The sequence below is a fragment of the Lissotriton vulgaris genome, chromosome 9 (assembly GCF_964263255.1).
Source record: "Lissotriton vulgaris chromosome 9, aLisVul1.2, whole genome shotgun sequence".
In the NCBI taxonomy this organism is placed as follows: domain Eukaryota; kingdom Metazoa; phylum Chordata; class Amphibia; order Caudata; family Salamandridae; genus Lissotriton; species Lissotriton vulgaris.
The window spans coordinates 507,513,713-507,538,957 of record NC_141697.1 but is presented as its reverse complement, the minus strand read 5'-3'; the positions used below and the strand labels follow the sequence as shown (position 1 = coordinate 507,538,957).

At 50.4% G+C, this 25,245-nt stretch overlaps 1 protein-coding gene across 1 annotated transcript in view; it reads right to left on the bottom strand.

The window, feature by feature from the left end:
• Nucleotides 1-25,245, bottom strand: part of TMEM260 (transmembrane protein 260) — a 645,490-nt gene that overhangs the window by 191,118 nt on the left and 429,127 nt on the right. The window lies entirely within an intron of this gene.

The window sequence follows — 25,245 nt, the reverse complement described above, 5'->3', positions numbered from 1 at the left end:
TTTTACATTTTGTTTGTGTTGGCATTAGAACTCTGTGCACTTTAAAACAGCTCACCAGTGCTAAAGTGCTTGCGATCTCTGCTTTCAACATAGTAAAATTGGCTTACACCCAATTGGCACAATTAATTTACGTATAAGTCCCTCGTAAAGTGGTACAGCATATACCCAGGGCCTGTAAATGAAATGCTAATAGTGGGCCAGCAGCACTTATTGTGCCATTCACTTAAGTAGCCCCTTAAAGCATGTCTCAGGCCTGCCATTGCAGCCTGTGTGCAGTTTCAAACTGCCAATTCAACTTGGCAAAATAAATCCCTTGCCAGGCCTACATTTTCCTTTTTAATAAAAATTAGTCAACCTTAAGGTAGGCCCTAGAGAGCCATTAGAGCAAGGTGCAGTATATTTAAGAAGTTGGATAATCACTTTTAGGTTTAAAGCATTTTATTAAGGCAAAAAACATAGAAGGTAAGGGAACGTGAGGGGTAGGGTTACATACATTCAGGTGAAAATAGCTGAGTATAAATCTAGGAGTGCGATGGTGGACAAGGCTACTGCAAAAGAAAAAGCAAATGGTAAAACGATAAGGGCTGAATACAGTCGATACCATCAAGCAGATCAGAAAATGAAAGGCAATGATGCAAGAAACGAACCCCACCAGCCCCCAGAACCCCTCCCTCCAAACTCCCCAACTCACCCCAACACCCTCCCACCTCCCCCCCGTCCAGTACTCGGCCATAACGCATCCTGCCCTCCCGCCACGCTCCCCACCCCGTGAGCCCAGATCTTGTGTCCCCTTAGTCAGTTGAGATCACTGGTGGCGTTAGTCTCAGGAGTCTGAGGTACCTCGGACAGGTGAGTTCCCTAAATTCTGTAGTTAAAAGCGCATGAAAGGGTTGCCATAGCTCATCAAATTGTTCCACGTCCCCCGCCACCATGAGCGATAGTTTCTCCATACCTAGCACATGCCAAAGCCTGTGTAGCCAGCCTGTGATGGAGGGGACCGTGGTGGTACGCCAGTGAATCAAGATGTTCTGAATCGCTGAACCCAGCGCTATCGCAATTTGCCTGCCCCTGCGGGACTTCAGCAGGTACATCAGGCCATTCGGGAGGCCCAGCAATACATACACCGGGAAGCGTGGCAATTCAGTCTCAAAATGAACATCAATCTCGTCGAGAACCTCCTTCCAGTATTCCTCTAACAAGGGACAATCCCAAAGTATATGTGTAAGGGTCTTCACCCGACCACATCCCCTCCAGCACTCCTTCTCAATATGCCTATTCATTTTGTGTAGCCTCTCCGGGGTATAATACCAATACGTGGGCACCTTGGTGAGTGTTTCCGTGAGACCTGTATGATATGCAGATGGTCTCGCCCGATGCGCAATTTGATCCCATTCTTTATGACTAAGCGTCCTTCCCAATTCCCTATTCCAGCGTTCCCTACCCGGGTTATAGAAATGAAACGGAGGGGGCTGCAGGAATTTGTAAAGGTCGGTAATTAGCTTAGCATCAGAGGCGCGGGTCACTAACCACCGCTTGTATGGCGTTATCTGGCGATCAGCAGTGTCCCGCACCTGAGATTGAAGCGCCCAGTGCCTAACCTGCAGGTATCGTAATCTATCCGACTCAGGCAGTTGGAACTCCTGTTTCAAGTGCTGAAAAGGGACCACTCCCTCAGATCCATATATCTGGAAGAGCGCTAGGCAGCCCGCTGCCCTCCAATGGGAGAAAGCGCCTGGTTCCATACCGGGGGAGAAATCAGGGTTATCCGCTATCGGCGTGAAAGGCGAAGGGAACGTGGTGAGTTCACAAACTTCATTGACTGCATCCCACACCCTCAAGGGGACTCGCGTGACGAAGGAAGCATAGAGGTTGGGGGGGCGATGAATCCGACGCAAGAATGGAACCTCCTGGAGGGGGCGCCCCGCCACCGCCTGGTCTTGAAAGAGCCAGTGCTTGTCGGATTCCCACCTGCTCCACTCCACTAGGTAGCGCAGCTGCGCCGCCTGGAAGTATTTCCGGAGGTCCGGGATACCGAGGCCCCCCGCCTCCGGGGCCAGCGTGGAAAGAACCCTCTTCATCCTCGGCTTGCGACCCTGCCAGACGAAGCGTGCAATGTCGGCTTGTGTCTGTCTAATCCAGCCCACAGGAGGCTGAAGCGGCAAAGCTCGAAAGAGGTACAAGATCTGGGGCAGGACCGTCATCTTGACCGCTGCAATCCTGCCGAGCCAGGACAGCAGGCTTTTACTCCAGCGGCCCAGCTCTTCCTTGATTTTCCTGCTAAGGGAGGCATTATTGGCCGTCACCATCGCTGGTAACGTTGGTGCTAGCAGAATCCCCAGATACGGCACCAGGGATGATGACCACTGCATGGGGAAAAGCCGCTGCAGATCTTGTCTGGTATCCGCGGGCAGGGACACGTCCAGAGCCACCGACTTGCCCATGTTCATCTTAAAACCAGCCACTTTCGAAAAAGCGTCTAGTTCCTGAATACACGCGGGGAGGGCCCGTCTAGGATCGTCCAAGGTCAACAGGACATCGTCCGCATAAAGACTGATCGTGTGGACATACCGCCCCATCTTGATCCCAATCGCATCCGGGTTGTGGCGAATTCTCTGGGCGAACGGCTCTATATAGAGAGCAAAGAGGAGTGGGGAAAGCGGGCACCCCTGCCTGGTACCCCTTTCGATCGCAAAGCTACGGGAGCTGCATCCGTTAACTCTCACTGTCGCCGAAGGGGATTTGTAGCAATTGAAGACCATTGAACAGAATTTGTCTCCAATACCCAGTTTCCGGAGCACCTGCTCGAGATAAGGCCAGTGAACGCGATCGAATGCTTTCTCGGCATCTACCACTAGCAGCATCCTTTCACCCGGGATCCGCAAGGCTTTCTCCAAAATGTGTGCTACTCTCTTAGTGTTATCGACGGTTTGTCTGCCGGGCACAAAGCCAGCTTGATCAGCCTCAACCAGGCCCGGCAGATGCAGGGCCAATCTAGATGCCAGAATCCCTGTGTATAATTTAAGGTCGACATTCAGGAGTGAGATAGGCCTGTATGAGCCGCAGAGGGCCCGGTCCTTCCCAGGTTTCGGGATCACTGAGACCGTTGCTCTTAACAGGTCCGGTGGAATGGCTCCTGGCTCGGAAAAGGAGTTAAACAGGCGGGTGAGAATAGGAGCTACAACCGGGCAAAAGGTTTTATAAAACAGGGACGTGTAACCGTCCGGGCCCGGAGCTTTCCCTTGTTTGAGCTTGGCTATCGCGGATATCACCTCCTGCACATGAATGCTGCGCTCGAGGTATTCCGCCTGCGCGGAGTCCAGCGCCGGAAGGGCTACTGACTCCAAATAATCCGTTGCATCCTGCGACGAGGGGGGTTCCCCCGTATAAAGCGCCTCATAGAAACTACAGAACGTTTTTGCCACCGCGGCGTCATCAGAGACCGCCACCCCATCAGCACCGAGCAGTTCCTTCACCACGTTACGCTGGTGCGCGATTCAGAGCCTATTCGCCAAAAGTTTGCCACACCTATCCCCTCCCGTATAGAACGCATGTTTTAGACGCAGCGCCGCGTATTCCGCCCTGTCCATGTCCAACGCCGACAGGAGCTTCCTGGCAGCTTTCAACTGCCGCCACACCCTAGGTGCTCCGGTACGGCGATGGACCTGTTCCAATTCCCGGACCTGGGAAGTCAGCTCCTCCCTCTTACGCTGTCTCTCCCTGTTTTCTGCTGAGGAGATGGAAATGAACTCCCCCCTGAGAACCGCCTTCAACGCCACCCACTGCGTCGCTGGCGAGGTGTCCGAGTTATCATTATGTGCCTGGTATTCCCGGATCGCTTCCTCAATATGCTTCACAACCGTTTTTTTATGCAGGAGGGTGTCTCTAAGACGCCACACCCCCCGAGAGGGGGAGGCCGTCGGAAGCGCAAATGTGCCCACGACTGGCGCATGATCAGACAACGACAGGACCCCAATGTCCGCCGCCATAGCAGCGGCACGCATTGGTCCGCTAACCAAGAAGTAGTCCAGCCGTGCGTAGGTCCGGTGCGCATGTGAATAATAAGAATAGTCCCTATCCGTGGGGTGGAGGGTGCGCCAAAGATCATGCAGATCCAAATCAGTGATTCGAGCCTTCCCAGCCTGTGAGAGTTCCCCAGTCTGCGGGTATCGCTGCGCCGATCTATCGAGTGTGGAGTCAAAAACTATATTCAAATCACCCCCTAGAATGATGTGTCTATCAGGGGAGGCAGTCACGTCCACCAGCACCGAGTCTAGAAAGCGCTCTTGGTGGTCATTGGGGCTATATAAAGAGCCAATAGTGAACGTTGTGTCCCCCAGCCGGAGGCGGTATGCCAATAGCCTCCCCTTCTGTTCTGCAAATTTGTACAACACCTCCCCCCTGAAGGAACTCGCTATCAAAATGGCCACCCCCGCGGTCTTAGATGCAGCAGAGGAGAAAATCTGAGTTGGAAACTTGTTGGAGCGCATCCTATGACAATCCCGTGGTAGTAAGTGGGTCTCCTGCAGGAGGCATATATCTGCCTGCGTCCCCTCCAGCAGAGACAAGATTGCCCTTCACTTCACTGGGTTGTACAGACCCTTAACATTAAGGGTCACTACTTTCAGTGTCGACATATCCTCAAGTGACCATAAGTGCCAAGCCGCGGGCATTCAATGAGCGGGGGGGGCACGGGACAGCAGTGCAGGACAAGCAAAGTAAAACCATGCAATAACATTTGAGATATTGGACGGTACCCCTTCTACCCCTAAACAACTTCCAACCCCCTCCAAAACAGACCCATGGCAACTAGCCAACTCCCCACCCATGCTCAAACAACCCATTGTCCCAGTCATGTCCCAAAACGGACAAGTCTGTGGAAAGTACAAAAAGTGGACGTCCGGCCACTCGTTCTTCCCGCCTCTCCCCCGACCCTCCCTCCAACCCCCAAACCTGGCATTGCAGAAGCTATGTTCATCTCCCCCCGGAGTGAATCTACGCCGCCATGGCGACTCCGTTCGTGGCGGCCGAGTCCCTGGCTGCTTCTCTCAGGGCGTTGGCCATTTCTGCCCTGATGGTGGGTGAGTCCGGCCGTCCAGCACTAGCCGTCGATCTCCTCCTCGCCGATCGCCGTCGCCCTCTTCGATCAGAACGCCTCCAGCCCGGTGTCGCGTCACCCTCTTCCGTGGCCGTGAGGCCCAGGACACCACAGATATCCTGCAAGGAACGCAGCTGGTGTAGCACGCCATTCCAGCGGAATATTAGGCGAAAGGGATGCCCCCAAGAGTACGGCGTCTCATTCTTTCTCAGGAAATCCGTTGCGATTTTGAAGGACCTGCGCTTCTGTAGCGTGATGGCAGACAGGTCCTGAAACAACGCCACAGGCCGTTCGCGGAAGGTCAGCGGCTGTTTCTTGCGAGCCTCAGCCATTATGCGTTCCTTCACTGGGAAGTCCGGGAGGTAGGCCAAAATGTCCGGCGGAGGTGCCATCGACTGTCGCTGTCGGCCGACCCTGTGGGCCCTGTCGATTCGAATCGGGAAGTCCGCGGGCTCTCCCAGAATCTCCCTGAACAAGTCCTTCAGGTAGCCCGTCAAATCTGTCCCTTCATCTGCGGACGGTACACCTCGGACTCGAATGTTGTTTCTTCTCGACCTGTTCTCCAGGTCTTCATTATGTGCCTGAAGTTCGACATGCTGCTCCCTGAGACGGAGAACGTCTTGCTGTAAATGGACAATCTCTTCGTCTCTCCGTTGAGCCGCTGCCTCCACCGTCTCCATCCGCTCACCTAGGCCTTCCACCTCCCTACGGACCTCGCGCACTTCGCTGGCCACCTCCTGCTTCAATGTCTGAAAGTCAGCCTTAAGCGAGCTGAACAGGTCCTCCATGAAGGACCTAGTGACGGGGGGCTCACCCCCGGCCGGGTCCGCTGCAGTTCTAGAAGAGCTTGGGGACGGTTGCGCCCTGTCGCGTTGCTGCTGGGCTCTGCTGAGCATGTCCGGCAGGGTGCGGTCCCCCTTCCTCGATCCCCGGTTCCCCGACATTCGTGCTCTGTAGACTGCCGCACTCCACTCAATCAGATATGCGATCTCAGGCCGCTGGCAGCAGGTCCCGGCGTCGATGAGTCTCCAACGACTGGCAGAGCACCGCCAGGGGGAACGTCCGCTGTAGTAGGGACACCACGGGTCCTGTGCCACCGAGGACAAAATGGCGGGCCAGCTCTGTCGCAGAGGCCTACTCGCACTCCAACCAAAGTTCAAGCGCTGGCCACTGCAAGGGGGACCCAGACCGCAGCATCTCCCATGACAAACGAGCTATGCGGGGCCAGGGGTGTAGGAACTGTCCCCGGACGGCACTGTAGGAGGGCCTCGTCACCGTTGCCGTGAAGATAAGATGGCGGCTGGGCGTAGCCGGGCAGACCCTCCGAGCGTGATGGCGCCGCCAAGGCTATGCAAAGAGTCAGTGCCCCTGAAATGAGCCCCCTCCAGGCTCGCCGAGTCGAAAAAGAGTCAAATGACCTGGCCCCCGCTCCTGAGTGCTGTCCCAAACTGGAGACGGGGTCGGGGCTCACGCTGTGTATCAAGCCACCGCTACAGATCCAAGTGCCTCCACGATCAGACAATAGGCATCCCCCTTCACGGCACCTTGTGGTAGCTACCCATCCGGCGTACCAAACCGGGCACAATCTGATGCGAGTATGCAAGCGAACTCCGTGCCTGGCCACCAGACGCCGGCACCAGGGTCTACTCAGGCCTCCCGGCCAGCGCTCCGCTCCACTCCGCCTCCGTGGCGCTCCGCAGTTAGCTTTATCGGTCCCTGAGCGTGCCTCCGCCGGAGCGTTCGGGGCCAAAGTTGCACCAATGTGTGCCCCAGGGTCTCTGCCACCCTTCCCACGGCCGCTGAGCTCCAGCGGGGGGAGAGAAGCTGTCGAAAAAGGGCTCGGGCCTAGTCGGGCCGGAGGAGCTGCGGGAAGAAGCGTCCGCTCACCCCGCCATCTTGGCCACGCCCCCTGGATAATCACTTTTAAGTGTTATATGACCTGGTTCAGATTTCTCTACTACAAGGCCTACTTCTACCATAAGATAATATTTGGCTGCCTTATTACATTTGATAAGTGATAACACTTGCTTGGGAACACTAGAAATGTCATGTTTGGTCTCTAAAGAATTGTAATTTAAAATCCTCTTAATAGTAAAGTTAAATTTTAAGCCACACATCGGAAAATGGCACTTTTAGAAAGTCAGCATTTTGTTTTCCTAACCATTTGGTGCCTGCAGCCTGTGTCTTGGGTTATACGGCTGTGATTAGCATTGCAGTTTGCCTTTGTGTATTACTCCCACACAGTGACACAAAAGGGGACTAGGTGATGGTAGAATGGGATGTCCGGCCAGGATGCGTGGGGTGCATCTGCTCCCTGGGTCACTTACATTTCAAAGGAGCCAACTCACCACAGATGCCCTGGAGTCTGGGCAGGGAGGAAGGGAATTCCAATACCATCTGTGCTGGGAGTGGCGGTACTTTAGAACATTCTCTCACTTCAAAGCTGGCATTAGGTATGAAAATAGGACACTCAGACCCCATCTTCAGTTCACTCCAGGACATGCAAAGATACCTTCAGAAGGACTGGCATGTACTCCAGAGGACTGCCCTACTGCTTGAGGCCTGCTTTGTACTTCAAAGGCCTGCCCTGATGCTATCGGAAGACTGCCCTGCTGCTTGAAACCTGCTATGTACCCTCATAGGACTGCCCTGCTGCTTGAGGCTTGCCTTGCTGCTTGATCCCAGGAATACAGAGTGACTCTAAGGACTAGTTGACTGGCTTCCTGTTCTGATCTACAAGGACACAAAAAGCTGCAACAACTTAAACCCTGCACCTGGACCGTGCCTGAAGTGAGTCCTACCCTCCAAGTGGTGCCCACCCAGTCCCGGAACCTTGGAAGTGGTGCTAAAGGTGCCCACAGCCAACATCCAAAACGTTCAACATGCGGATTCACCCAAGGCTTGACAGCTTGACTCTGCAGTGGCTTCTGCTATGTTCTTCGCATCAGCGAAAAATCCTGTTCCACGGCTCCTCTTAGGAAGGGTATCGGGACAGGCCTCCAGGAACCCTTGTCGGATACAGCTTGCAGTCTTGTCCTGCTGAAAGTTTTCAACTTCCAAAAAAAAGACTAAGTCAGAGTGTACATATCTCCATTGCAGCTTCATCCAGCGGCTCCCCAAAATGTCAAGTTTGGTTTCTAAAGAAATTTAATTTAAAATCATCTTTAATAGTAAAGTTGTATTTTAAGTCACAAGTCCAAAATGCCACTCTTATATTGGCCCTACCTACCCTCTTTCCCATAGGGCCTAACCACCCTTGTTCTTTATACTCTTAGAAAGCCGGCATTTTGCTGTCCTAACAGTTCAGTGCCTGTAGCCTGTGTCCTGGGTTACATGACTGATTAGTATTGCAGTTGGCCTTTGTGTATTCCCCAGAACGTGACACAAAAGGGGACTAAGTGTTGGCAGAACAGGCCATTTGGGCTGTTTGAGTGCTGCATAAATATTTTACACTTTGCCTCCAAGTTAAGTCTGACTGCTTTTAAGCCATGCTACCAGAGGGTTAAGCCCACTACAATTTAGTGACTTTTGTGATTAACCGTGACAGGGTATGTGGCTTTTGCTCGAGCATGGTTTTCACTTCCCTCATTCAAAAACCCAATTTCCTACACCTATGGTATAGACTTCCAATGCTTGCAATCACAAACAACTTTTTATCCTTAAGCACTCCTTGGGAGCAAATGTGTTTTCTTTCTCTTGTGTGCAGCTTACCTTTCACTGTTCTTCACCACATGCCAGCTGTTAGATTTGGGGGTCTCTAGTTGGCAGAGGTAGGTACCTTCCACCAAATAGGAACCCTTGCGTCCAGTCAGGGTAAGGGGGTGCACTCCTAAAATAACCCCTACTCACCCCCTTGGTAGCTTTGCACAAGCAGACAGGCTTATCTCAGAGGCAGTGTGTAAAGCATTTGTGAACACATACAGTAACCCAGTGACAACACTACAGATAGACACCACACAAGTTGTAGTATAAAAATAAGTAATTTTATATAGACTTAACACAAGACCACAAACGACAAAGATCCACAATACTGTACTTTAAAAATGGTAGAATTAGCTTAGTTCTCCTCATAAGATGTAAAATGCGACACTTTGAGTTCAATGTACCTTAGGATGTGTAACGCTATACAACAAAAGTGTTGCAGGGAAGGTGATGCGTCGGTTCCTTACATTCAAGAACGGTGATGGTTCGGGTCCCTACTGATGGTTCTTCTCTGCGAGGGGAAGTGATGCATTAGTTTCTTACTGCACTTCCGTGGCGATGCAGCCCACAACGCCGTGATGCGATGAGTTTCCGGTGCAATGAAACAAAAATGGCGTCTTCTCTTGGATGCGACACGATGCAGGCGCACCAGACGGCTGTGCCGTGACTCAGCGATTCTTCTGAGCCGCGACAGACCCTGTGACAAGCTTCTCGCTGATGCGGCGGCGTCTGATGCAAAGTCGATCCTCTTCTTCGGCGATGCGAGGCGCTTCGGCAATGATGCAACAGCTTGCAGCGGCGAAACGCTTTCCCAGCGATGGGACGGCAGCGGCTGCGATTCGCTTCTCTGATGATGCGGCGGCATCTGATGCAACGTCGATCCTCTTCTCCGGTGATGCGCTTTCGCGTTGTGAAGCGACTGCGGCAGTTCAGCTACCCGCTTCTCCTTGGTTAGTCACGCTTCCAGTTCCTTGCGACACGCAGTCCTTCAGAAAGCACAGCACAACTGCAGGCGTTCCCAAAGAACTCTTGGGGAGCTGGTGGCTGAAGTCTGTTGTCCCTAAGACTTCAGATGGAGGCAAGCTCTTTCTCAAGCCCTTGGAGATCCTTCACAAGTTGATGAAAGTTCACACAAAGCTCCTCTCTCCTTTCTTTGGCAGTCAGGCAACCACTGCAGGCCAATCCCCCAAGATGCACTTCATAGTCTCTCCTTAGTCTCTCTGGTTCCTCTCCTCAGCAAAGGTTTCTTCTTATTTCCCAAAAGTGATCTAAAGTTCTGGGGTCTGGGTCTCCACTTTTATACTCATTTTCCCTTTGTTCTCTGATGGCAGAGAGGCCTTTGCCTAGTCCAAACCAGTTCGGGTCAGTCCTGGAGTACTTTGTTGACAAGACTCCTTCTTTCCTTTTACAGTGTAGGCCAGGGACATCAGACGCACCACAGGAGGTGGAGCCGGCATTGTGGAGGAAAGGCACAGCCCTATTCAGGTCCCAGGTGCAACTCCTCCCACCCATCTACATGCAGATCTCTCTATTCAGCACTGTGCTGACTCACCCTGTCTCCTGGAATCCCCCAGCCCCTGTCACTCAAACTCCAGATAGGGAATACACAACCTAGCAGAGGCAGGCTTGGATAGTCAGGCAAGAAAATACCTACTTTCTAAAAGTGGTATTTTCAAACACACAATGTTAAAACCAACTTTACTAAAATATGTATTTATCATTCTGAGGTCATCCATACTAAACTCGAATTTCTATCTAGTTCCCAGAGTCAGTTAGGATTATAAGATGTAATCATCAAACTGCCCATTCTGGCCTATGGGGAACAGGTAGCCTTGCAATAGTGAAAAACGAAAATGGCTGTAATTCACTATTAGGACATGCCACACACATCAGGGCATGTCCTACCTTTTACCGACAATGCACCCTGCCCTTGGGCCTACCATAGGGGTGACTAATATGCAGAAAAGGGAAGGTTTAGGGACTGGCAAGTGGGTGCACTTGCCCAGTCAACATGGCAGTACCAGACTACACACAGGCTCTGCAATGGCAGACCTAAGACACACTTTACAGGCTGCTTCTATGGGTGGCACGACCAGTGCTGCAAGCCCACTAGCGGTACAAAAGGGGGTGGTGATGGACGGAGCATCTGAACCAATCAAACACTCACACCCAGTCAACAGATCTGGGTTTAATCCATCACCGTTCTTTAGCCCACTCTGCCACCCCAGTTCCGACATGGACACATGCAAATCAGTCTGACCCTATGCCTCATGGGAACAGTCCAGCCCGAACTGCCAAGCCATGCCTTCCCTGGACCGGAAACAAGCTTCCTAGGACCAGTTTCTGGCATTACAGCCGTCTTCAGCCAGGCTCATTTGCAGACTGATTTGCTTATGGCCATGTCTGAACTGGGGTGGCAGAGTAGGCTAAAGAACAGTGATGGATTAAACCCAGATCTGTTGTGTGAGTGTTTGATTGGTTCAGATGCTCCGTCCATCACCACCCCCTTTTGTACCGCTTTGCTCGCCATAGTTGGCAGGGTACGCTCAGACGTGAGTCCCTTGCTCACTTTGCCACTAGATTCAAGCAAGCCTGGCTAAAGACGGCTGTAATACCAGAAACCGGTCCTAGGAAGCTTGTTTCTGGTCCAGGGAAGGCATGGCTTGGCAGTTCGGGCTGGACTGTTCCCATGAGGCACAGGGTCAGACTGATTTGCATATGGCCATGTCTGAACTGGGGTGGCAGAGTGGGCTAAAGAACGGTGATGGATTAAACCTAGATCTGTTGACTGGGTGAGCGTGTTTGATTGGTTCAGATGCTCCGTCCATCACCACCCCCTTTAGCCCACTAGCAGCATTTGATTTACAAGCCCTGGGCACATTCAGCGCACTTTACTAGGGTCTGACAAGTAAACCAAACCAGCCAATCAAGGAGTCACTAATCCTTACATCAATTTACAATAGGGAGAGCATATGCACTTTAGAGCTGATCATCAGTGGTAAAGTGCCCAGAGTCATAAAACAGCCAACAACAGGTCGGAAAAAATACAGGAGAAAGGCAAACAGTTCAGGGATTACCCTTCAAAAGGGGCCAAGTCCAACCCAACCCCCATACAGCAAAAACGCAGGGCAGACACTTTCACTACCCTGATGGGCTTTTCTGCTTTGGGCGATAGACCATGGACCCTGGCCCGCAGCAGAAGGGGCATATTCCAGTTCTATGCCAATCTGAACCCATTTCAATCTCTCTGTCCATGCTCACAGGGTCCACCAAGCTAAACCATGTGGAAACCCTCTCCTCACCTGTGGACACCATCTGTGCAGCACCTAACCTCAGCTTGCTCACAGGTGTGTCCCAACAGACAGACAGCAAGCCGCAGTGGCCACTGACAGTAGTCAGTGATGAGACCCAGGCCTTATGCCTCTCAGGGCTCTCAAACCTCTGTGGCATCAGAGAGCGGGGGCAGTAGCCCCAGGTGCTTGGCACCCTTTGTCCACTCTCCCTCCTGTGAGGTCAGGTATGACATCCTGACACTGACTCACCAGTCCCAGGCCTGTACCCGGCAGCCGGACAAGAGACTGGGGTGGGCTCTCCCACACCCGGTTCTCCTCCTTAGGGCTCTGTACCCTCACACCTGGAGCAGTACCCCCTTCCAGAATTGTCAGGGTGCCTGTAGCAGGTGTCCTTCACAACTCGCCCACCAGTTCAAGGGTTCTATCTTGCAACTGGGCTTCCAGGTCAGGGTCGGGACACCCTGAACCTGGCCCTCCAACCTAGGGTCTAAACCCTCCAGTTGAACCGGGGTCAGAGGCGAGGACTCCCTCCCTCTGCACCCCCTTCCAGAGTGCTGTACCCTCCCACCTGGAGTGATACACCTATAAGACCAACCAGTCAGGACACTGTTTACAGTTGTCCCTCTCTCCAGGTCAGACAACACCTGAACCTGGCTCTCCAACCCAGGGTCTGTGCCACGGTGGTTGAACACTTGCCCGGCGCACCAGGACTTCCTTGGGAGCACGCTTGTCCCCCCTGAGTGTAATACATAACTCATGTGTTGTGTGATAGTCTGCCTGGTAAAGATCTCTCGACCCCTGTCCATTTGACAGTGCGCGAAGATCCCCAGGACAGAAGTGGTATCACCATGGGCATTCACTGGTGACGCAGCCCTTCTGACTGGCCCCTGACCCACTGGTTCTTTTAATAGGGACTCTTTCCCCCTCTCACCCCTCAGTCTGGACATCTGCACACTCCACTTACGAGTGGTACTGCCAGACACCAGAACGGAGGGAGGCTTGCTTACATACACTCCCAGTACTCCAGACACTAGGGGATCCCCCTCAACAGGCGGCACATCAGGACAGCCTACGCTCCCTACCTGGTGTTCCCTTAAAGAACCATCCAGGCCCTGAGACTGGGTTTCGGGCACCTTGGAACATGCAGCCCCACACTCACTCCTTCTCCACTGTGACAGGATGTGAGTCCCTACACCCCTCCCACTACACTGGGACCTAGCTGGCCTACACTGAACCTCTTCCCCCACTCTGGGCTGGAAGATACCTGAGCCACTCCTCTGAGGGTCACTCCCTAATGCCTCTTCTAACCTTCTGGAATCCACCAAAAGGTACCTCCAAAGTGAGTTCCCTGGGGTCAGAGAACTCACTCCCCACCAGGTGTTGGCATAGCTCTGGAAAACAGGGACTTACAATATGCTCTCCCACAATTGGATCACACAGCCCCCCAAAGGGGTTAACCAAACTATCCTTCACCTCACCATCCAGTGCCTCGCACACATACTCCACACTAATCTCTTGAGATTGGCAAGACATTATCTGACTGTCTCTGTCTCTCAACCCACACTCTTCTGGGCGGTCTTCACACTCACATACCAGGACTTCAACCTTGGGGAAACCCTCTCCCTGCACCTCTCATCTAGAGTCAGCAGAGTGTCCCTCCCACCACTAGGACCATGAACCCCTGCGTCAGTTTCCCCATTCTCCTCAGGGACACTGCGCACCACTGGAGCTACCTCATGTCCTTGAACCTCCTGGTGTATGTTTACCCCCTCCTTCAAGTCAGGCACCACATCTCGGGGTATATGTACTGTTCCCTCAGCACTAGATAACTTGATTTTGCTGCTACCAACTGAGCTGGATTCCACCTCCAACTCAGCAAAGCTTACTCTCTGAGCTACACACATTTCTTGTTGCTGGGCTGAGACACTCATGGCCACAAGCCTCGCGAGTTAAATCAAGCTACCTCATTCTCAACTCATGCTCCATTTGCATTCTCTTTTCCTATAGGACCAAATTCCTATTCTCTAACTGCCCATTCATTTTGGCTAGCTCCAAATCATGCATCCTATTCCCCTCCCTGTCCTCCAGCTCCTCTGGGGACAGGCCTTTGGCTGAAACATGCTACCTGCTGGGGAGGGTGCTCTCCTCCCCCCTGAACCCAATGGCCCATCTAGCTGCTCCGCGGCATTTTCAACCCCTTCCTCCTTCTCAGGGGTAGTCCTTGCTGCGACCCAGGCCCTCAGCGCCTTTTGGAACTCATCCTTCTTGGAGAGACCGGTCACTGCAACTTTAAATTTCCTGCAGAAGTGCTTTAGCTGTTTAACATTGTAGCATTCTAGTTTCACCTCTTCCCAATCACAATCAACAGATGCTGTGGAAGCTGCTTTATACATGGTGGTTACTTTGCAGTTCTTTGCAAAAATAGAAAATCCCAGGAAAAACAATCTACTAAAAAGTATGTGGTTGCGTTTGGTCTGCACTCACTAGAAGTGTTCTCCAATCACTGTATATGAGTCACAAACGCAAGTCCAAAAACTCCTCGCTGACCACCAATGCTAAATTTGGAGGTCACTAGTTAGCAGAGATGGTACCTTTGACCAAATAGGGACCTTTGCGTCTAGTCAGGGTAAGGGGGTACACTCCTAAAATAACCCCTGCTCCCCCCCTTGGTAGCTTGGCACGAGCAGACAGGCTTATCTCAGAGGCAGTGTGTAAAGCATTTGTGAACACATACAGTAACCCAGTGACAACACTACAGATGGACACCACACAAGTTGTAGTATAAAAATATGTATTTTTATATAGACTTAACACAGGACCACAAATGACAAAAATCCACAATACTGTACTTTAAAAATGATAGAATTAGCTTAGTTCTCTTAAGATGTAAAATGCGACACTTTGAGTTTAATGTACCTTAGGATGCGTAACGCTTTACAACGAAAGTGTTGCAGGGAAGGTGATGCGTCGGATCCTTACACGCAAGAACGGTGATGCGTCGGGTCCCTACTGATGCGTAGGGGATGTGTTGGTTCTTCTCTGCAAGCGGAGGTGATGCGTCGGTTTCTTACTGCACTTCAGTGGCAATGCGGCCCGCAACGCCGTGATGTGATGAAGAGATTCGGTGCAATGAAACAAAAATGGCATCTTCTCTTGGATGCGACACAATGCATGCACGCCAGACGGCCATGCAGCGACTCAACGATTCTTCTGAGCCGCTACAGGCCCTGCGACACACTTCCTGGTGATGCGGCGGCGTCTGATGCGACGTCGATCCTCTTCTCCGGCGATGCGAGGCGCTTCAGCAATGATGCAACAGCTTGCAGCAGCGACACGCTTTCCCATCGATGCGACAACAGGGCCGCTGCGACATGCTTCTCCGATGATGCAGCTGCGTCTGGTGCTACGTCGATCTTCTTCTCCAGGGATGCGAGGCACTTTCGCGTTTGGAAGCGACTACGGCAGTTCAGCGACCAGCTTCTCCTTGGTTAGTCACGCTTCCAGTTCCTTGCGACACGCAGTCCCTCAGAAAGCACAGCAAAACTGCAGGCACTTCCAAAGAATTCTTCGGGAGCTGGTGGGTGAAGTTTGTTGCCCCTAAGACTTCAGCAGGAGGCAAGCTCTTTCTCAAGCCCTTGGAGATCCTTCACAAGTTGATGAAAGTACACACAAAGTTCCTCTCTCCTTTCTTTGGCAGTCAGGCAACCACTGCAGGCCAATCCCCCAAGCAGCACTTCAGCTTAGGGATAGTCTCCCCTCAGTCTCTCTGGTTCTTCTCCTCAGCAAAGGTTTCTTCTTGTTTCCCAAAAGTGATCTACAGTTCTGGGGTCTGGGTCCCCTCTTTTATATTCATTTTCCCTTTGTTTTCTGAAGGCAGAGAGGCCTTTGCCTAGTCCAAACCAGTTCTGGTCAGTCCTGGAGCACTTTGTTGACAAGACTCCTTCTTTTCTTTCACAGTGTAGGCCAGGGACATCAGACGCACCACAAGAGATGGAGCCGGCATTGTGGAGGGAAGGCACAGCCCTATTCAGGTCCCAGGAGCAACTCCTCCCACCCATCTACATGCAGATCTATCTATTCAGCCCTGTGCTGACTCACCTGGTCTCCTGGAATTCCCCAGCCCCTGTCACTCAAACTCCAGACAAGGAATACACAACCTAGCAGAGGCAGGCTTGGATAGTCAGGCAAGAAAATACCTACTTTCTAAAAGTGATATTTTCAAACACAGAATGTTAAAACCAACATTACTAAAAGATGTATTTTATCATTCTGAGTTCGGGCATACTAAACTCGAATTTCTACCTAGTTCCCTGAGTCAGTTAGGATTATAAGATGTAATCATCAAACTGCCCATTCTGGCCTATGGGGAAAAGGTAGCCTTGCAATAGTGAAAAACGAAAATGGCTGTAATTCACTATTAGGACATGCCACACACCTCAGGGCATGTCCTACATTTTACCTACAATGGACCCTGCCCTTGGGCCTACCATAGGGGTGACTAATATGCAGAAAAGGGAAGGTTTAGGGACTGGCAAGTGGGTGCACTTGCCCAGTCAACATGGCAGTACCAGACTGCACACAGGCTCTGCAATGGCAGATCTGAGACACACTTTACAGGCTTCTTCTGTGGGTGTCACAACCAGTGCTGCAAGCCCAATAACAGCATTTGATTTATAAGCCCTGGGCACACTCAGTGCACTGTACTAGGGTCTGACAAGTAAATCAAACTAGTTAATCATGGTGTCACTAATTCATACATCAATTTACAATAGGGAGAGCATATGCACTTTAGCACTGATCAGCAGTGGTAAAGTGCCCAGAGTCATAAAACAGCCAACAACAGGTCAGAAAGAATACAGGAGGAAGGCAAAAAGTTCAGGGATGACCCTGCAAAAAGGGCCAAGTCCAACACCAGCCCATACTGCTCCTCCTATTGACCTCCTGGTGATAGTAAATTATCTGCCCAGCACCCACTTTTCACTATTCCTCTTGCTGCATGGCATCACATATTGCTACAACCACACATCTTTCTATGCATGGGGTATGAGAAAAATATGTCCTTTCTAGCACTATTTGAATAGCACACTGCATAGCAACCCTCTGTGTGCTGCACGCAGCCAGTAGAGAGAACAGCAGTGTTGTACCTCACATTTAACCCTTTCGATGCTATTGACGGAACGGTTCCGTCATGAGCGTCGGTTGGCCTGTGCTCATGACGGAACCTTTCCGTCATGAGCCCGTTGGCTCATTAGAACCTTCAGCACAGCGCGCGAATTCGCGCCGCGCTGAAGGTGTTAATGGAGACTGGAAATAGAAGGAATTAATGGCACCCAGAAAAAAAGACCAACATTTGAAGAGCAGTTACTGAGCTATCCAGGCAGTACCTTCATCACTGCCTGCCTTCGTGATGAATGACAAACAGGAAGTAAACTTCCTGTCTCATCCACACTTGATAACGCAGCAGTGTCCCTCTCCGTGCACCACTCCATCTCTGCTTCAGAAGGGGAAGCTATACAGAGTTAAGACCCTATCTCTCCACTTTAATCAGGCATGTGGAGGTTCCATCAATCTGCTCACATTGCAGTAATCTGCAGCTAAAGATTTAGTTTCCCGGCAAGGCCGACTCCTCCTGCTAAGGTCGACTGATTGAGTACTATTAAAAGGGTAATTGTAAACAAGTGTTATATGTAGCAGAGGTGCTACATAAAACAACTAATCACTATTGTATTGCTACGGTTAAAAAAATTAAACTGCCTTAAAAATCACACTGATGTCACTGACATTTTTTTCTCAGCTGCGAACTATGGCCCTTCGCTACGTTCCTCTCTGATTGGATCATGGTCCCTCATACCTACCCCTCTATTGGCAGCAATGCTCTCTTGAAGAGGGTCTTGGCTTCTGATTGCCCTCCTCAGGGCATGTGGTGCCTGACTTCCTGATTGCCCTTCGGCCTGGCACATGGAAGTGCTTACATTATTGCCAGTGAGAGGTCCTCTGAGCTGCAGCTAAGGCTTTTCTTTGCCCGCAGCCGTTCTGGTTATCTTTGTTTCAGTGTGAGTTGGCACAAGTGCCTGAAGCTGCTGATCCTTCCCCAGCTGTTTGCAAACATGATGCTTATAGAACTTCTACATAAACATGTGTCTGGCTCAGGTTTGTGGCAGTAGACAAAGTTACTTGCTTTCAACAATACTCTTTCTGGTGAATTCTCTATCTAACCGCAGATTCCTCACCTTCAGGATATCCCCAGGTGCCAGACTGGATTTGGAAGATTTTAACAGCAATGCTCCCGCACGGCGGTAGATAGTGCAATGCAGCTCTGTGTTAACTTTGTTCCACTCTGGAAATGATAATGGAACCACATCTGAGTGTGTCTTCAGACGTGGAGTACAACAATAATCAGAGGAACCAGTGTGCGGAGTCTTAAATTGGGACCTTTTAGATGGACTAGAGACAATGCCACAGAACAGGAAAGCGCAAGGGCAGTGAGGAATCAGCAGGTAGATGAAGTATCCACCATAAAGTGCTCTACCAAAGATAAGTAACTTGTTCTTTTGATAGATACTTCAAACCGCAAATCCTTTATCTTTAGAACAAAGCAGCACTGTCCCGAAATGGTCAAGGACAGGCACTTGCAGGGCGCTGCAGCCCGGTGGAATTGGCCTTCAATCACTCCAGAGGCTACTTCTTTGCCAGTGCGTAGCAGATCTTAGTGCGAGGATCGTCGGAAGCGCCGGAGGGACGCAGCTGCAGCGGCTCGAAATTGGTAGAGTCAGTGACGGACACGTGATCACGTGACACGGAGTCCTGGATGCTTGCCGGTACGTGAAGACTGGGCAAGCACAAGGTCCTTGGTTGTTGAAGTGAAGACTGAGAATAGAGACCCCATTTTTCACCCTGATGAAATTGCTGACACAGGAGCAATGAAACATGTCGGTCCGTTCTAAGCAGATAATGATGGTACATAGGTAACCATTTTTAATGGGAAGTTTTGCAGCACCGGAATAAAATACAGACAGCAAGCAAAAGTTCACCGTTTTTACCTCTCTTTTTCTTTTGTTGGGGTCCTAGGTTTATTTCCACACACCTTGGTTTACAGCAGTATTTGTATGTGTACACTGTTTGTCTATTTCTTTCTATTCTCACCTGTGCACAGCTACATTTTGTTGTGTATGTTTCTTTCTTCACACAGAGAGAGTGACCAATGATAAGAAGAGGGTATACCGGCAATTGCTAGCCGGGAACCCCCTCGGGTGATACGTCCGTGAGGCACTTTCTCTGTTCTCTCATACTTTTTTTGTACACTGTGTGGGGTGACCTGTGCATACATGTTGCTTTGTGTGAATGTAACATCTTGACCTGTAGAACAGCGGTGAGCGATACACCGAGGGTACCAACAATTATATTGGACCCGTATCTACAGGGTCAGTATATTGATGTTTCAGGACTAGGTAGGGCTCTTTTGTTGACAGTATATTGAGTGGGGGGCTGCCCTACTGTCCTTTTTTTCCCCCTTCACTCCCAGAGATTGATGACAATCCATCACAACCAAGTCTATTTCTGCCCTATCTTGCCTTTCTTTGCTCAAGACAACCCCTGAAAGAGCTGATAATTCACCTGATGGTCTTTGGTGCGATGGATGTAAAATCTAAAAGCTCTTTTGGGAATCAGATGAAGTAGTCTCTCCTCCTCTGTCACAGGGTGAGTTAGAACAAAGAACATTGGGAGAAGGATGGATTGCCAAACATGAAAAGCAGTCACTAGCTTTAGTAAAAAGGACGCCCTGGTCGTCAACACCACTTTATATGAGAAAAAGGTTGTGTAAGGTGACTGCACTGACATAGCTTGAGGTTCACCGCCATGACAAGCTGAAGTTAACACAACCAGGAACATACTCTTCAGAGTTCGGAAACGCAGCTGATGTCTGCGCATCATTTAAAATTGCATGCACATGAACAAAGTGAGTGAGGGTTTGGAGGAATTAAAGAAGTCAAACGATTTAGAAACCTCCTTACAAAAGGTGATTCGAACAAGGATGTTCGGTCAGGCAAATGCAAACTGTTGATGCTAAATTTCCATGCATGGAGTTGCGGATTGTGCAAGTGGTGCCGGACCCTACCCTGCTGCTACAACAGGAGCTACTCCTAAAGCAGTAGCCTGATTGGACGACTGATGATCCCGGTCGTTCCTGATTTTCTTCAGTACTCTGGGCAGGAGAGACAATGGCAGAAAGGAGTACAGGAATCTTGTGCTCCACTCTAACTGAAATGCGTCTCAAAGAGATCAGTTTTGTAAACTCCAACGTGCAAAAGTTTTGATACAGCACATTCTCAGCTGTGGCAAACAGATCTAGCTAGGACTCTCACCATGGCTAGAAGATGCCCCAGATTGTAATCCTGGTTCATGATCTACCAAGCACCATAGGCTGGGTTTTTCCCCCTGGTATTCAAAGACACCCCCCAGGTGGTTCATGACAAGGAAATACCATGATGCTCCTGCTGTAAAGAATTACCTCTTGGCACAAGGCCCAGGTTTTCGCCCGGCCCTGCTTGTTGCAGTACTGCATGGCGATGCTATTAACCATGAGAACTTGAAGCACCCACTCTTTGATAGACGTAGGAAGGCTTCCAGCACCAGGTGAATGGCCTGCAATTCCAACTGGTTGATGTCGAAACATGTCTACCCTGCAGATCAGAGTCCTTTGATCTCCACCTCTCCAAAGTGACCTCCATCAGCAATGCATCTGTCACCACGTTCAGGTTCGGGTGGGGCAGAGATAGGAGGTCTATCACCTGTCCAATTGCAGCTGCAACACAACTGGAGGTTCATTGCATTTGCAAAAACGTGGATGGAATCCAAAAGATTCTGCTGGTGTTGGGGCTAATGAGAGTTCAGGTTGAACTGCAGAGCTCGCATATGCCACCTGGCATTGTTGATGAGCAGGAGGTAGGCTGCCAAGAGGCCTAGAATCCTCATAGCCACTCTCACAGAGACCCAGGACTGAGGTGGAAAAATCAGGATCATAGCCAAAATGTCCTGGATTTGTTGTGATGGAGGAAATCATCGAAACTGAACAGTATGTAGGATGGCTCCAATGAAAGGGAGCGTTTACGAAGGAGTCAGGTGTGATTTGAGCATGGTGATGGTGAATTCCGATGATGTCAGGAGGTCGTCCATGACTTACAGTAGCGAGCCCACCTTCAATAGCCAGTTGTCGAGATAATGGAATACTGGAGCCCACAGCCATCACTTTTGCAAACACCCACGGAGCACTGGTGAGGCTTAAGAATGCACAGAAAATTAGAAATGCTTCCTACCCACCTATGACCACAAGCAGCATCTGTGGGATGGCAGAATGGGTACATGAAAGTAGGCGTCCTGCAGATCCAAAGCCACCATCCAGTCACCTGATCCAAGGGGGACAAAACTTGGGCCAGTGTTACCATCTTGAATCTGTCCTTCCATAAGAAACCGTTCATAGGCTGGAGATCTATGATCGAGCAAAAGCTTCCGTCCTTCTTCGGCACAAACAAATAGCGGGAGTAACAACCAGCTGCTGTTTTCAGGGCCAAGACCCTCTTGATGGCTTCTTTGGGCAAAAGAACCTGCACTCCTTAAGAATGAAGCACTCTTGAAGCATGATGGACAGGTGCTCTTCTGAAAGATGCTCGATGTAGGCAGGAACTGTAACAAGGTTATAAGGAATGGCAGAGCATAGCCTTGTTGAACGATCTGAAGGAGGCATCTGTTGGATGCCACCGTTGGCATAAAGATCTGATGTTACCTCCCAAAGAGGGGTCAAGTGCCAATATAGCAAACTAAAGTGGTTTGCAGGCTGATGCCGCTGGGGCAGAGGACAAGGAAGTGGACTGCCCCTGATGATCTGGTCATTTTATGCTTAATCCTTTTCCCCAACATAACTGGGGTGCCTATTTTGGGGACAATACCTGTACGCCAACACTCTGGAGTACCCTCGAAAGGTGCAAAACTGGTGTGGGTACAGGCTCACAGGGTTGGAAAAGCTCAAGGAGTTTGTGATACCCCAGCTTTCTTTAAGGCGTTCCAATGCTGAAAAAGATTTCTCACCAAACAAGCAAGATCCATCTAATAGCATAGCCATTAAACAGGCTAGCATGTCACCTGAGCAGCCCAATGGACCTCATCCAAGTGGAACGCCGAAGCACTGTGCTAGTGTCAGATCATCAGCCCAAGCAATCAGTAAAGTCCAGCCCACATATGATGGTCAATTTAGCAGCATCATGACCTTCATGTAAGATCTCCCCAACCATGTACCATGAAGCATGGGTGTATTTCTCTAGTAAACAGCTGCCCTTGACTGACTGGAGGGCCAGGCTGTCTGGGGAAAACATCTGCTTCTGAATGCTTTTATTCGTTTTGAATGACTGTTTGAGGGAATCATGGGAAATTAATTGGAGTTCAACCTACTGGAAGCCTTAGCCACCAAACTTCCCAATGTAGGGTGCTGCATCAGAAAAAGGAGGTCACCTGGTGCCGACCTGCCATCACTGGTAGAAGGAACAAGGCTTAAACCAAGTACCCCCCAAATGAGTATTAGTTGGGGCTCATTAAATTGAAGTAAGGGTTCAGTAGAAGTTTGCCCTGGTTGCACAACCTCTGTCACACATTAGTTTTTACTTCGATAGTTGGTAGCTGTAAATTCAATACATCCTCAGCCTATCTCATTACTAAAGCAAAGGAGGCACTTTTTCCACTGATAGTCCAGGGGTCAAACACAACCCTGTGTCCAGTGAAGTATGCAACCCACTGGCCTCCAGCAAGTTCACAAATACACTTTAATTATTATAGTGTTGGGGAGAATAATCCCCTTCATCTTCAGTCTCATCCCCAAAGGCTGGTTAGCTCAGCTCAAAGTCCAAACTGAAAAGTTGTTGAAGAACTGGGGTGTTGCTCTGAATCGTTTTTGGCCACTATAGGTGTGGCAGGGTATACTCAGACATGAGTCCCTTTCTCACTGCTCCATCAGGATTCAAGCAAGCCGGGCCGAAGACGGCTGAAATGCCAGAAACCGGTCCCCGGTAGCTTGTCTCCTTTCTGGTGAAGAATTGGCTTGGTAGTTTAGTCTGCCCTGTTCCCATGATGCACTGGGCCAGGGACAGACTGATTTGCATATAGCCAGGTTCTGAGCTGGGATGGGGCAGTGAGATAAATAACGGTGATGGATCAAGCCCTGATCTTTGGACTGGGTAAGAGTGGTCTGCTTAATTCAGACACTCTGTTCATCACCACCCCCTTTTCTGAATCGTTTTTGGCCACTATAGGTGTGGCAGGGTATACTCAGACATGAGTCCCTTTCTCACTGCTCCATCAGGATTCAAGCAAGCCGGGCCGAAGACGGCTGAAATGCCAGAAACCGGTCCCCGGTAGCTTGTCTCCTTTCTGGTGAAGAATTGGCTTGGTAGTTTAGTCTGCCCTGTTCCCATGATGCACTGGGCCAGGGACAGACTAATTTGCATATAGCCAGGTTCTGAGCTGGGATGGGGCAGTGAGATAAATAACGGTGATGGATCAAGCCCTGATCTTTGGACTGGGTAAGAGTGGTCTGCTTAATTCAGACACTCTGTTCATCACCACCCCCTTTTCTGAATCGTTTTTGGCCACTATAGGTGTGGCAGGGTATACTCAGACATGAGTCCCTTTCTCACTGCTCCATCAGGATTCAAGCAAGCCGGGCCGAAGACGGCTGAAATGCCAGAAACCGGTCCCCGGTAGCTTGTCTCCTTTCTGGTGAAGAATTGGCTTGGTAGTTTAGTCTGCCCTGTTCCCATGATGCACTGGGCCAGGGACAGACTGATTTGCATATAGCCAGGTTCTGAGCTGGGATGGGGCAGTGAGATAAATAACGGTGATGGATCAAGCCCTGATCTTTGGACTGGGTAAGAGTGGTCTGCTTAATTCAGACACTCTGTTCATCACCACCCCCTTTTCTGAATCGCTCTGAAGGAAAGGCATTGTTTTGTCTAAATCGGATCAGTCTGGTGCCAGCTGCATCCTTATGGCCTTGGGGTGTGACCTCGGTCGGGGAGAGATGAATTTGGCTTGCAGACAGATAGGATAACAGGAACGGGGCTTCATCTGTTATCAGTGCTGGCACTGATGCCAATGGGTTGGATTTTTGTGGCAGACTAGAGTTCAGGAAGCACAGATTGTGTGAGGGCACACCCACCATAGGTAACCTGCCTGGAAGCCTCCATGGATATTTAGGTGGCCAAAAATACATCAGAGTGATAAGGAAGAGAGCCAAAAATTTGAGCATGGTCCCTCTAAAAACCTCAGTTTGATGTGACATCGCCTATGGACCCAAAAACTCAGGGTGGATTTGGATAAGCTGCGGAACGGCTCCTCGGTGGGGGTTCTGGAGTGAGACCACAAAGCATCCTGACATCCTAGCCATTTCTAAACACAGTGGTGGAACTGGGACAAATTCCGCTTGGCCTTCTTGTGCTTCAACTTACCACAACACTTGGACCACAATGATGATCTAATTCTGGAGCATCCTCAAGAGTGGGAACGGGTCCACACCCTTGAAATCCAAGACTTCTTTGGTGTTTGGTGATGTACAGTTTTGATTGGCATTCCCAGATTGCGTTCGGATGAAAGGGGCCACACTCTTCACTGGACTTGGAGTTGTGTCCCGAAACCAAACACAAGAGGCACACCTTGTGGGGATCTGTCAAAGACATTTGCTTGCAACATTCCCTGTAAGGCTTAAACACTCTAGTTTTAGGAGAGGACAAAGTTTCCTGGCATCCTGGAAAAAACATTTGTAGGGGGAAAAAAAACATCAAATGATGAGGAAAAAGTTAAGTGACCTCAGGAATCCGTTGACGTGCAGGGGTGGAGCTTATTTGCAGCGCTATCATCACTTCCGGGGTGGAACAAAGTGAATGTGGAGCGGTACAGTACCTCCCACCGGCAGACTAGAGTATTGCTGTTAAAATCATCCAGATTCAAACTGCCACCTGAGGATATTCTAAAGGTGAGGAATGTGCGGGTAGAAGAATCGATCAGAATTTTCTTTATCACTCTCCAGCCGCCACCACTGTGCTGTTTGTGATCTGTGGGCAGCCCGACTATGGAGCCAGCAGCAGGGCAGATGTCAGCCACAACAGGAAATAC